Source organism: Salvelinus sp. IW2-2015, linkage group LG5 (assembly GCF_002910315.2).
Source record: "Salvelinus sp. IW2-2015 linkage group LG5, ASM291031v2, whole genome shotgun sequence".
In the NCBI taxonomy this organism is placed as follows: Eukaryota; Metazoa; Chordata; class Actinopteri; order Salmoniformes; family Salmonidae; genus Salvelinus; species Salvelinus sp. IW2-2015.
Genome location: NC_036844.1, coordinates 29560491 through 29574624, shown reverse-complemented (window position 1 = coordinate 29574624; position 14134 = coordinate 29560491). Strand labels below are relative to the sequence as shown.

General features: G+C 45.3%; 1 protein-coding gene across 1 annotated transcript in view; it reads right to left on the bottom strand.

The window, feature by feature from the left end:
• The window catches only part of ephb4a (eph receptor B4a), a 43025-nt gene that overhangs the window by 23227 nt on the left and 5664 nt on the right, over positions 1-14134 (bottom strand). The window lies entirely within an intron of this gene.

Genomic DNA, 14134 nt, shown 5'->3' with positions numbered 1-14134 from the left:
AAGAAGAAGGATCTTCTCTACCTCTTTACTCTCTACCTTCTCTCTCTCTTCTCCCCTACCTCTCTTCCTCTCTTTCCTCCCTACCTCCTCTCTCTCTTTCTCCTACCTCCTCTCTCTCTTCCTTACCTCTCTCCCTCTTTCTCCCTACCCTCTCTCTCTCTTTCTCCCTACCTCTCCATCTCTCTTTCTCCCACTCTCTCTCCTCTCTTCTCCCTACTCTCCTCTTCTTTCCCCTACCTCTCTCTCTCTCTCTCTCTCCTCTCTCTACTCTCTCTTCTCTCTCTCTACCTCCTCTCTCTCCTTTCTCCCTACCTCTCTCCTCCTTTCTCCCTACTCTCTCTATCTACTTTCTCTCTCTACCTTCTCTCTCTCTCTCTTTCTCTCCCTACTCTCTCTTCTCTTTCTCCCCTACCTCTCTCTCTCTCTTTCTCCCCTACCTTTCTCTCTCTCTTCTCCTCTACCTCTCTCTCTCTCCTACCTCCCTCTCTCTCTTTCTCCCTACCTCGTCTCTCTCTCTCTCTTCTCCTTACCTCTCTCTCCTCTTTCTCCCTACTCTCTCCTCTCTCTCCCTCCTCTCTTCCTACCTCTCTCTCTCTCTCTCCTACCTCTCTCTCTCTCCTTTCTCCCTACCTCTCTCTCTCTCTTTCTCCCTACTTCTCTCTTCTCTCCTACCTCTCTCTCTCTCTCTCTCTCTCCCTCTACCTCCTCTTCTCTTCTCCTACCCTCTCTCCTCTCTCTCTCTTCTCTCTCTACTCTCCTCTCTCTCCCTACCTCCTCTCTCTCTCTTCTCTCCTCTACCTCCTCTCTCTCTCTCTCTCTCTACCCTCTCTCTCTCTCTCTCTCCCTAACCTCTCTCTCTCCTCCCTCTCTCTCTCTCTTTCTCCCTACCCCTCTCTCTCTCTTTCTCCCTACCTCTCTCTCTCTATTTCTCCCTACTTGTGTCTCTCTCTTTCCCTCTCTCCCTATTGTGTCTGAGCTGGTCCTTTGTGTAAAAAAGCCATGCACCCAAGCAGTGCAGGGGTTAAAACCATGTGCAAACAGCTACAGAGTGCAACACAAAAGTATCTCTACAGAATCACAAAAGACTCATCAAATAACTCTTACCTGGATATTGCATAGTCTACAATGTATCGTAATAAAAGGCTTTGACAGAGAGTGGAGCTGCTCTTAGGGTCATACCGATAGATGTGGAATCTTCATTTGAGCCAGATTGCTACAGCACGAAAATAAACCTGCAGCAACAGGACATTTGCATTATTATATGGATTATAATTAATGGACATTTTTGTAGGGGCTGATACATTTTTTGTTAGGGAAAATCAAGTCTGAAATGTCGAAGTGGAAATTAAAACTCAAATACACTACAAGTTTGCATTTCCTGCCTCGCAGGATTTTTTTTCCAACAAAAGAGTGATCAAATGAAGATCCTACATCTGTAGTTTCCCCTAACAGGCCCAACCTCTGTGACCAGAGCACAGGGAGCAACACAGCCACCCAGAGAAGGAGACATCAGAGTGCTGTTCATAAATACCCTGTAACTGGCTGCTGGTGGGATGCTGCAGGGGGAAGAGGTTTATAGCTAACAGATAGGCTCGAGCTGGGCCACTTAAAGAGCTTTATGACCTATCCCCCCTCCCGCTGATGGCACACTCTCAATACATCAACAAACACACTGCCTTTTACCACCCACTTCCCTCTTCTCTGGTGGAGAGAGACATTTAAACAAGAAGACAGCAATAGAAGTTAGCTAAAACACTGTCTGCTGAATGATATGCATGGCTGTGTGTTTAATCTGATGTGCTAACAGACAGAAACAAAGAGGAGAGAGAGGAGAGAGAGAGAGAGAAGACAGAGAGAAGAGAGAGAGAGAGAGAGAGAGGAGATAGAGAGATAAGAGAGAGGAGAGAGAGAAGAGAGAGAGAGGAGAGGGAGAAAGGAGGAGAGAGAGAGGAGAGAGAGCGAGAAGAAAGGGAGGAGGAAGACGAGACAGAGAGAGAGGAGAGGAGAGAGAGAGAGAAGAGAGAGAGAGATGAGAGAGAGAGAGAGGGAGAGAGAGAGAGAGAGAACAGGAGCAGAACAGAGAAGAGAGGAGAGAGAGAGAGAGAGGGAGAAGAGAGAAGAGAGGAGAGAGAGAGAGAGGGAGAAAGAGGTGAGAGAACAGAGGAGAGAGAGGAGAAGAGAGAAGAGAGAAGAGAGGAAGAGAGAGAGAAGAGGGGAGAGAGAGCGAGAGGAGGAAGAGAGAGTGAAAGAAGAGGAGGAGAGAGGAGAGAGGAGAGAGAGAGAGAAGAGGAGAGAGAAGGAGAGAGAGAGAGGAGAGAAGAGAGAGAGAAGAGAGAGAGGGAGAGAGAGAAGAGAGAAGAAAGAGAGAGAGGAGAGAGAGAGGAGGAAGAGAGAGAGAGAGAAGAGAGAGAGGGGAGAGAGAGAGAGCGAGAGGAGAGGAGAGAGAGTGAAAGAAGAGGAGAGAGAGAGAAGAAGGAGAGAGAAGGGAGAGAGAGAGGGAGGATAGAGAGAGGGATGATAGAGAGAGAGAAGAAGAGAGAGTGAGAGAAGGAGAGAGAGAGGAGAGAGAGAGAAGAGAGAGAGAGAGAGAGAGAGAGAGAGAGAGAGAGAGAGAGGAGGAGAGGGTGAGCGAGAGTGAGAGAGAGAGGAGAGAGAGAGGAGAGGAGAGAGGGGAGAAAGAGAGACAGAGGAGAGAGAGAGAGGAAGGAGAAGGAGGAGATGCAGAGAGAGAGAGGAGAGGAGAGCAATGAGAGCAGAAGAGAGACGGTAGAGACGTGCAGAGAGAGAAGAGGGAGAAGGAGGGAGAGACAGGAGAGGAGAGGAGAGGAGAGAAGAATGAGAGAGGAGAAAGACAGAGAGAGAGAGAGAGAAGGAAGAGAGAGATGAGAGATGAGAGGGGGGAGACGGGAGAGAGTAACGAGGAGAGAGAGAGGAGGAAGAGAGAGAAGAGAGAGGGAGAGAGAAGAGGAGAGAGAGAAGGAGAGGGAGAAAGGAGGAAGAGAGAGAGAGGAGAGCGAGAGAGAAAGGAGAGAAGGGAGAGACAGAGGAAGAGAGAGAGAGAGAAGAGAGGAGGAGGGGGAGAGAGAGCGAGAAGAGAAGAGAGAGAAGAGAGCGACAGGAGAGAGAGAGTGAAAGAAAGAGAGAGAGGAGAGAGGAGAGAGAGAATGAGAAGGAGGAAGAGAGAGAGGGGGTGAGAAGAAAGAGGGGAGAGAGAGAGAGGGGGAGAAGAGAGAGGAGACGAGGAGAGAGGAGGAGAGAGGAGAAGAAGAGGAGAGGAGAGAGGAGGAGAGGAGAAGAGAGAGACAGAGGAGAGAGATGAGAGGAGAGAGGAAGGAGGAGAAGAGAGAGAGAGCGAGAGAAGAAAGGAGAAGAGACAAGAGAGGAGGGGAGAGAGGGAAGCGAGAGGGCAGAAGAGAGTGAAAGAAGAGGGAAGAGAGAAGAAGAGAGAGAGAAGAGGAGAGAGAAGGAGAGAAGGAGAGAGGGAAGGAGAGAGAAGAGAGAGAGAGAGAGAGAAGGAGAGAAGAGAGGAGAGAGAGAAGATGAGAGAGAAGAGAGAAGAGGAGAGAGAGGAGAGGAAGGGGAGAAAAGAGGAGAAGAGAGAGGAGAGTAGAGAGAGAGAAAGGAGAGAGGAGGCGGGGAGAAGAGGAAGAGAGAGGAGAGAGAGAAGAGAGAGAGAGAGAGGCGAGAGAGAGAGAGAGAGAGATGGGAAGAGAGAGGCGAGGGAGGAAGAGAGTGAAGAAGAGGAGAGAGAGAAGAGGAGGAGAAGAGAGAGGTAGAGCAGAGAGAGAGAGAGAAGAGAGGAGGAATAGAGAGAATGATAGAGAGAGAAGAGAAGACAGGGGAAAGAAAAGGGAAGGGGAAGGGGAGAGAGAGGAGAAAGGAGGAAAGCAGAGAGCGAGAGGAGGAAGAGGAGAGGTGAAGAGGCGAGAAGAGGGAGGGAGAGAGAGCGGGGGAGGAGCAGGGAGAGAGAGGAGGAGAGAGGGGAGAGAGGAGAGATGGAGAGAGGACGAGGAGGAGAGGAGAGAAGACAAGGACAGAGGCGAGAGAGAGGAGGGAGAAGGAGGAGAGAGAGGCGAGGCGCGAGGATTGTTCACTGACATAGTCAGGATCATCTCGCATAACGTCTTGGTTTAATTTGAAATAAGTTTGGTTTCATTTGAAGAGAAGTCTTCGTTTCAAATTTGAAATAAGTTTTAGGTTTCATTTGAATAGCTGTGGCTCACTGCAGCCACACCTCCATAGTGCTAAACAGGCTGAATTGGTGCCATAGATCAGATCGAGTAAACAGCGAATCATCGGCTACGGAGGGAGAACAGTGAGAACGGCGAGCGAGTGAACAATGATATAGAAGAAGAAATGAAGAGCACGAGGACCGTGGCGGGTTGGGAGATGATGACCGTACTGTCCTGTAGGTGCTATTCCAAGACTCCGCGGTAGTCACATTAGTGAACGGAAGTTAACATTCAAAATAGTGCAGAAGATCTTTTAACAGTATGAGGTTATGTTTTGTATTTATTACGAACTTGTTTCCATTATCAAAAACATTCGTTTTTTTTATTATTATTACTTTCCTAACTTCCTGTTGCCAATCTCCTTGTAATTAATCATTCCATGAGGACAGGCACGTACTGAGAGAATAAAGTGAGCACAGGAGTTCGTGAGAAAAGGGTCTGGGAGCCTCTCTCTCAGTTAAGATATGGCGGTGAGGTGAGGGAGGGGGAATTGTGTGTGTGAGTGTGTGGTGTGTGTGTGTGTGTGTGTGTGTGTGTGTGTGTGGTGGATGTGTGGTAGTGTGGGATGTGTGGAGATGTGTGTGGTGTGTGTGATGATGATGTGGTGTGAGTGTAGGTGTTAGGTGAGTGTGAGGGTGTAGTGTGGGTGTGTAGTGTGTCTGTGTGTAGGTTTGAAATCAGGCAGTTAAAGGAGGGGGATCTCGAGATTAAGCCTTAGAGCCAAGTGTCATGGATGAGTTAGATCAGAATGTTTTGATGACTAAGTGATGGGAACAGTGATTTCCAAACATCATCGCACACAGGTGAGAGAGAGAAAGGGAGAAGAAGAATAGACTGTTTAAATATAGCAGAAGCAGGCTGAGATTAGGCAGAGTATCAAAGCAGTCTCAAGCCACTGAGGAGAGGAGGGGAAAGAGAGGGAGGGGGAGAGGACGAAGTGAGGCGCTTATACCGTTACAAGGGACCAGACCTCTTCTTCCTCCCTACCATCCTCTCTTTCGATCAGCCCATCATCTGCTTATCGGAAGTCAGGGATATAAAGGGAGACAGAGCCAGAGCATCTTCTCTCCAAAACCCTGAGTGCTAGTGCTGCTTTCATCATAGAGCTCTTCTAAATGTGTTCCTGTGGTACTGAAGGTCTGACAGCATGCTCCCAAATCTATTACGACTATAAAGTAACACATGACGTTGACCAGGCTGTATGGAGGTGTTAGTTTATACAATGCTGAGGTGGCATGAGCGATCGCTTGAGTGAGACGTGACTAAATTGACTGGAGGAGCTGGCTGAGACTGGGCTGCTAAAGGTGGACTGGCTGACTAGGCTGACGGACTGCTGGTTGACTGAGCTTAAGTGGTAGACGGGGCTGACTAGCGCAGGCTGAACGTGACTGACAAGATTGACATGCGACTGAATGTGGAATGGCTGACTGAGAGCTTGACTGAATGGAACAGATTGACTAGGCTAGCCATGGATGACTTAGCTTGGAATGGGTGAACTGAATCGAATATTGACTGGTGACTGAATAGTCGGGCCAGACTGGACTGAACTGAACTGAATGCACGGCTGAAGGCCGTCATGAAATGGACATGGAGGCAGGAGCTAATGAGCAAGGAGTTAGAACGGACGTTGACTGAAGATGACAGATCGAGAACTATGGAGCTGCGCAGAATGACTGGGCTGACGTGGCTGACTAGACTGAATGAGCGTGGCTGGAAGTAGCAGTGAGGGCTGACACTGAGATGAGCAAGATTGCGTGGCTGACTAGCTGCTGGCTGACTGGCTGACTGAGATGCTTGGCTGAGCTAGGCTAGAGACTGAGGTGAGGCTGGAACAGCCTCTGCTATGTGACGCATTTGGTAGGATTAACAGAGCTGAGAGTAAGGGCAACCATAACAAGCCGACGAGAGTAAGATTCCGACACGTAGTTTTCTTTGCCTGGTGGATCACGTCGCCTATGTCCTTCGGTATAAAAGAGGTTGAGAAGAGACAGGAGGGAGAGAGGAGGGAGAGAGGGGGGAGAAGTCCTTCAGGGGGCGTTTGGCCCCTCACCGCTCGGGTGGTCATTTAAATGGGTATGCAGAAATCAGTAGGAATGTGAAGCTCTGATAAACTGGACAGGTGGGGCTGATTGGGAATCGTGGTTGGCGCATGCTGGTAATTTTACGCGCAAAGGTGGTTAACAACCTGAGGGATCGTGTCTCGCTAATAGTACACACAAGGCAGCGTATTCAACAGGCAGCCAATCTGATCTTTTTCCACTGGACCTTTATTATAACTCGTAATTCTTCGGGTGTCCTAAGTTACAAATATCTAATCTTTTCAATTTAGCTTTTTTTTTTTCTCAGGAAGAAACCTATATTAGTAAAAAAAAAAAATATCAGAATTTGCGGCTGCCCTGTGTAAACCTCTGCGCAAGGCACTTAAAATTTCCTCCTCCTACACCCACAGTTGCACACAGAAACACAGCCTAGGCACACTCACCCGATACACACCACTACACACAACAGACACAACAGCACGCACACAAACACTAACACACACACACACACACACACACACACACCACACCATCACAACTATATAACACCACACACCCGACCACAACATGACCACGACATACACACACACTACACACACACACCATTTTATTTAAACCTTTAACTTATTTACCAAATACGCACAAAAGCAAGGGATCGTCTCCTGTCAGACGTAAAGCCAGCCAGTTATTGGGTATTGGTCTCGTAAAGAAGAAGGGAAAAATGTTATCTAGGGAATATATGGATTGACATCTTTTTGTAACTGAAAAAGCCTGAGGTGAAAGAGAAACGATTGAAGAAACGAGAATCGACATGGTTATAAATTACTAGCCAGCATATTCGCTCAGGAAATAACATATCATGTCTGCTCACCTATATACTGGTCTTACTCTGATATAACCGTACTTACTAATATAGCTGTCTTACTCCTGATATAATAGTCCTCCTATATTACTGTCCTTAACTCTGAGTATATAGTTCTCCAACTATATACTGTCTTAACTCTGATATACCAGTACTCCTACTCCTATATCTGTCTTAATCTGATATAACAGTCCCTCTACTATATTACTGGTGTTAACTCTGATATAACAGTACTATATACTGTTCTTAACTCGGTATATGACGTATCTTAGACTATAATAACTGTGGTTAACTTGATATATACAGTAGCTTCCTATATATGTGTTATCCTGGTATATAACAGACTCTACTATATACTGTGTTAACTCTGATATAATAGTCCTCTCTATATACTGTGTTAATCTGATATAAAGTATCTATACTACCTGTCGTTAACTCTGGTATACAGGTAACTCTAATATTATTTCGTGTATAAACGTCTGGTATAAAGTACTCTCCTATATACTGTGTTAACTCTGGTATAAACAGTAACTCTACGATACTGTGTAACTCTGAATAATAGTACTCTCCTGATATTACTGTGTTAAACTCTGGTATGACAGTACTCTAACTATATACTAGTGTTAACTCTGATATTAATAGTACTCTCCTATATTCTGTTTTAACTCTGGCTAAGACAGACTATATACGTCTTAACTCTGGTTATAAGAAAACAGCTACTAGCTAACTATAGTACCGTGCTTAGATCGCCAGATATATTTAGTGTAGTTGAGTGGTGATATCTGGCGTGGATATGTAGTTAGACTCTGGATAATAACAGTACTATAATACTGTCTTAACTGTGGTTATGACAGTATGACTACTATAGTTGGCTTCTGCACTGTGGTGTTTATGACTCTGAGTATTAGAAGTGTTACTGTATCTCCTTAGTACTGTGTTTACTCTCGCTGGTATAGCACAGTACTCGTAACTATATGTATCTATTGCCGTCTAACTCTGAATAACAGATCTAGTTATTAACTGTTTAACTCTGATATAAAGTATATCCTCTCTAGTAATACATATACTGTGTTAACTCTGATATAACAGTACTTTCTACTATGATATCACTGGTCTTAACTCTTGAACAATAAAGTATTGCTACTATATACTCTGTCTTAACTCTGAGTATAACAGTAACTATAATAACTGTCTTAATCTGGATATACAGTACTCTGCTATGTTTGCTATATACTGTCTTAACTCTGAGTATAACAGTTACTCTAATCATATATAACTGTCTTAAACCTCTGATATAACAGTACTATACTACTGTTTAACTCCTGATATCACGGTACTTACAGCATATCCCTGACTGCTTTTCACTCTGGTATAACGGGAGACTCTTCTCATAACTCGTAAATGCTACAGAACGATGACTATCACTACAGACGCCTCCAGCTTGTGAGAAGGCATGACTGGAAATGGGACAGGGCGTAATGTATTTCCCTGACCATACAAGTAGCTGTATTATGAACAGAACAAATCTATGGTCATTACAACGCTGTCTGAACAAAATCATCTCAACCTCATAAATTAAAAAAGTCGAAAGCTCACCTACTCCATTAGCCTTGCGTCCATTCTCGATTCCCTATTGATCCCTCATGTCGCATACATCCTATGATCACTCCTTCACAGCGCGGCTCGCAACTGCATAGACACCTTGATCTCTTCCATCTCTCTATCCCTCATCATTTTATTTCTCCCATCTCACCATCATTGTGTCACCATTATGTCTATTCAGCTCATGCCTATGCTCAACTCCACCTGCATTGTCCTTGGAGTGCTGCTCTGTGTGCTCGAAACCAAAGAGTCCCCTAGTCGTCCAATTTTTTTCACATAGTGAAAAGCAAAGGTTTGTATCCGGTTTTGGATTCACTCCTAACCTTAAAATCAGAGAAAATCGCACAACACTCACAGGCAGCTGAGGGTAGAGAGAGAGAGAGAGAGAAAGAGAGAGAGAGAGAGAGAGAGAGAGAGAGAGAGGAGCAGAGAAGAGAAGACAGAGAGGAAGAGAAGAGAGAGAGAGCAGAGAGAGAGAGAGAGGAGAGAGAGGCAGTAGGTGGAGAAGGGAGGGAGAGCGAGAGGAGTGTGTGTCAGTGAGAGAGAGACAGTTAGAGAGAGAGTGTGAGAGAGAGAACAGAGGAGACAGTAGAGAGAGAGTGTGAGAGAGAGTACAGATGGAGAGACAGTAGAGAGAGCAGTAAGAGAGAGACTCGAGAGAGAGACAGCAGAGAGTGAGAAGTACGTCACACGAACAGTGTTGTGTACAGCTGTGGATGTAGAGGATGTTGGTGAGAGAGAGTGGGGTTGTGTGTGGTGAGAGAGAGACAGTAGAGAGAGAGTGGTGAGAGAGAGACGCTGGTGTTGAGAGTACGAGGTTAGCGGTAGAGAAGTTGTGGTAGTAGAGAGGTAGAGGAGTGAGATCAGTAGATGGATGGACAGTGAGAGAGACAAGTAGAGAGGGGACAATAGAGGAGGATGGGACCAGTAGAGAGAGATGGTAAGAGTAGGTAGACATGGTAGTGAGGTATAGCGACAGTTGATATGTACGAGCAGACAGTAGAGATGAGACAGTGTAGAGAGAGACAGTAGAGAGAGAAGAGACAGTAGAGAGAGGACAGTAGGAGAGACATGGGTAAGAGAGGATCAGCTAGAGAGCGACAGTAGGAGAGAGAGCGACAGAGAGAGAGGAGATCTAGTAGAGGAGAGACAGTGAGAGAGACATTAGCAGAGAGGTAGAGACAGAGAGAGAGAGACAGTGAGAGAGAGACTAGTAGGAAGAGGACCAGTTAGGAGAGAGACTCATGTGAGTGAGAGAGAGGAGAGATCGGTTGATAGGATGGGAGCAGGATCTAGTACACGCATGTAGGAGATCACAGTAAAGAAGTAGACCAGTAGAAGAGAGCCAGTAGATGAGAACATTAGTAGAGAAGTAGGACGAGTGAGAGAGAGAGAGGACAGAGTTAGACGAGAACATAGTAGAGGAGACAGTGATGAGAGACAAGTAGGAGAGAGACAGTAGAGAGAGACAAGTAGAGAGCGACAGTCAGAAGGGGAGAGAAGATGAGACAGACGTGGAGACAGTAGAGAGAGAGAGAGAGACAACGCACGAGGAGAGACCAGTAGAGAGAGACGTAGATAGGACGAGACAGTAGAGAGAGAGAGACAAGTATGAGAGAGACAGTAGAGGAGCATGACAGTAGAGAGAGACCAGTAGAGAGAAGAGGACAGTAACGAGAGAGACAGTAGAGAGAGACATGTAGAGAGAGACAGTAGAGAGAGAGAGACAGTCTAGAGAGGAGGACTAGTAGAGACGAGACAGTAGAGAGAGACAGTAGAGAGAGACAGGTTAGAAGGAGGAGAAGGAGAGAGAGAGAGAGAGAGATGAAGAGAGAGAGTTAGAGAGAGCAGAGTGCAGTTATGGATGTGATAGAGAGCAGGGGGAGATGAAGAGCAGAGTTATGTGTGCTGAGAGCAGAGCAGTAGAGAAGAGAGTCGTAAGCGAGAGATAGAGCGAGACATGTAGAGAGAGAGTTGTGAGAGGGAAGGGAGATGGAGAGTACAAGTAGAAGTGCGAAGAACAGTAGAAGATGACAGTTAGAAGACGAGGACGAGAGAGAGAGACAGGTAGAAGAGAGACGTAGGGAGAGAGAGAGAGAGGGTGTGTGATGTGAGACGGAGAGCCAGGGTACAGCAAGGAGAGTATAGTGCAGAGAGAGACAGAGAGAGACAGATAAGAGAGAGAGTTAGCTACACGTGAGGAGGAGAGGTAGAGAGAGAGCTAGAGAGGAGGAGAGACAGTAGAGGGAGAGACCCAAGTGGACGTAGACATGGAGAGAAGTAGGACAGTATGGAGAGACATGTAGATGAGAGACAAGTAGAGATGAGACACAGTTAGTGAGAAGAGAGAACGGAGAGAGAGACCAGTAAGAAAGAGAGAGACAGTTAGAGAGAGACAGTTAGATGTATGAGTATGAGACAATAGAGAGAGAACAGTAGGAGAGACCAGTAGAGAGAGACAGTAGAGAGCGAACAGCTAGAGAGAGAGAGACAGAGAGAGAGAGACAGTCCGAGAGAGAAGCCTAATTAGTCTAATTGTGAAAGACCCTACTTTGTACCTAACTAGCGAAAAAAACTAAAAATCAATAAAATAAATGATTCACCAAATATGACACAGAGATAACAATAAGCAATATATTATCTATATGGCTCGTCAGTACATCATTTAATTTATTCAACCAAGTATCGACAACACACCGCGCAACAAGAACAAATTCCTTACATATACATAAGAAATCCCCATAGTAATCATGAACAATATTAAATAACAAAGAAAACCGAGATAGTCCACCTCCCCAACAGAGGACCTACCATAATATCACATAGCACTATTTTTATACCATAAATTTTGGCAAAAAAGTAGACTAAAATCATATAGCCTCAAAAGAATAAAACAATAATAAGCCAAATTACTTCTCATGATACACAATACCCACTCAACTGAAAATATTTTTAAAATATACATATGGACTTGAAAACTACAAAAAGACAACATAAACTGTGCAAAAAATCTATTAATCAAAGAAACATATAAATAACACTCCACAACTACTCATTTGTATTAATTGGAGAAGGGAACAACATGGCCAGATGAAAACAAATATTAAAATCTTTAACTCTGTCTAAAACCATTCGCCAACACTGAGGTAAAAAACTACTAAATATTGATAATGGCACAGTAGTCTAAATGTTCCACTTGTTATAGAGGTATTGAGGGTGTAGATAAACATTGGGCATGTTGATGTCACACCAATCTTTTCACAACCCAACGTTACATCTCAAATGTTCGGTAGGAGTAAGGCTCGCTCCATAAAATGAGAGGAACCTGAGGCCAATTACCTCGCCGTACACGAATATTGAGTGGGAGGATGAGTTCTACGAGCAGAATTAAGAGTAACCGTCAGATCTATTGCAAAATGTGGTGAGTAGATTGGTTGATTCAGTTAGTTCATCAAAAGAAATGACAGTTGTTGCCACCAACAGCGTGGTGCGCAACACATAGCCAAACTCCAAGTTAGAGTGCAGAACTCTCTCATAAGGATGCGCAGATCCTAGGAGGGAAATTGTCGTCGGGTAGAACTAGGTAGACGAAAACAACGTGAAGCCAGCGAGAAACTCCGCACGTCACCCCACTGACCCCTAAAGCAATTAATGTATGCCCCTCAGTGCATGCAATTTAGCGATATTGGGGTGAAAAGTTCAACTTCCATAATGGAGTGGTTTGGGGTGGCTCGTCTTCGCATCACGTAACAGCAAACCCTGGAGACCTTGATTTAAACCATACAGAGCAGCATTCCAAGACGCTGCTTTATTTGTAGCTATCTAAAAGCTTCAGTCAAATCTGGACGTACGAAAAAGAATACCGCGGAGACGCAAAGCAGCATATAGCCGTATTTTATACAGCCAACTAGATGCAGCCCATTTGAAAAGGAACGAAATCCCGATGAGCAGCACACCACTTAATCAAGCTAACTACCGGACAAAGGCATCTGGTAAGAAAGAGTTCCCATTCGCTCAGTTATAATTCGAAATGAGTCATGACTGACGAGCAGAGCTGGGAATAGGTGGCTTCAAAGAATTTTTCTTGACAGATCCGGTAATAATGCATACTGCGTCTTCCCACAAGCTCGTTTGGTTTTACACCATGCTTACCACGAGATGGGGTATCTTTTTGTAAACAATATCCGACAAAAGAGATGCACCTCTGAATAGCATGCGCCGACCAAGCCACTCGCAGGCTGCATGACCGCGTTCATAATAGCAAATTCGAGGATCGCACATCGTAATTGTCACACCATTTAAACACGCAAAAAGGCACGTTCTCACTTACGAGAAAAACAATTTACGGTCTCCATCGGAGCTAATTTGATCGTTTGTGGGATCGATTCCGATTTGCTAAACCAGTCGACAGACCAAGAACACAAAAGTCCTCCTCAACGCAAGGCTCCCAGAACATCCTATTCTTGAAGCAACCTTTATCCCCACCGCTAGGCATTAAACGTCACAGTCTCGTCTCGGAGAGACCTAGGAACAGATATAAGAGTGACTAGATAAGACTCAAGGAGTGCAAAGTCCAATATAAACGTCAACATATACCGATAACGCTTGATACGGTAACAGAACAAACCTCTGTGATGAGTCACAAAAGGCAACTCACCAGACCCAATTGATGGCTAAAACCAACGCCGTTATCTCTAACATATCCGTCAGTAAAAAATGCCGTATGAACTAGCGGCTGATACTCAAACCGCATGTTGTGCTCTGATCAAAGTTAAAAAAACTGTGACGCAGGCTAGAGTGAAGTTGCTCATAGAAGCAAATGCTCCCAATAGTTTTCAAGTGACTTATAAACCTAGAATGGCACCACCACGCTAACCTGGTGTATGAATACAACAATGATAAGCTGTCAGCTCACCTGTCGGCGTTTTCCTCTTGCATCTTTTCTCCCGTATTTCGCCACCCTTAGTCCGCTCCTGTGTCCACACAGAAGGTGTCGGCAGGTGCTCCCGATCGGTTGGTGCCAAACCCCACGAGTTTTTCCGCACCGGCAGCTCCATCTCATTTACATCAAACATCTTGAACACCTCTTCATTTACACACAGCCCCGTAGTTGTGCCATGCATAAGACGTAAGCAAATCCTCTGTCACCGCTAGGCTGGAGTCCACTCTTCGCGGATGAAAATTGACAACTGGCCAAAAATGTCAGAAAGTGTCGTGCTCTCAATACCACAGCCAGTAGGAATAGCAATGAAATCTTTTCCCGTTTTTCCACAAAAGTCTGCTCTTAAGAATTGATGGATCACTGTATACCCTCTTCCGGCATATGGTGTTTTGTTTTCTGGCTACAGAACTCACATATTTAAAAGAGTTGCCTTTTCCTTTTTTTTTTTTTCTGGGCA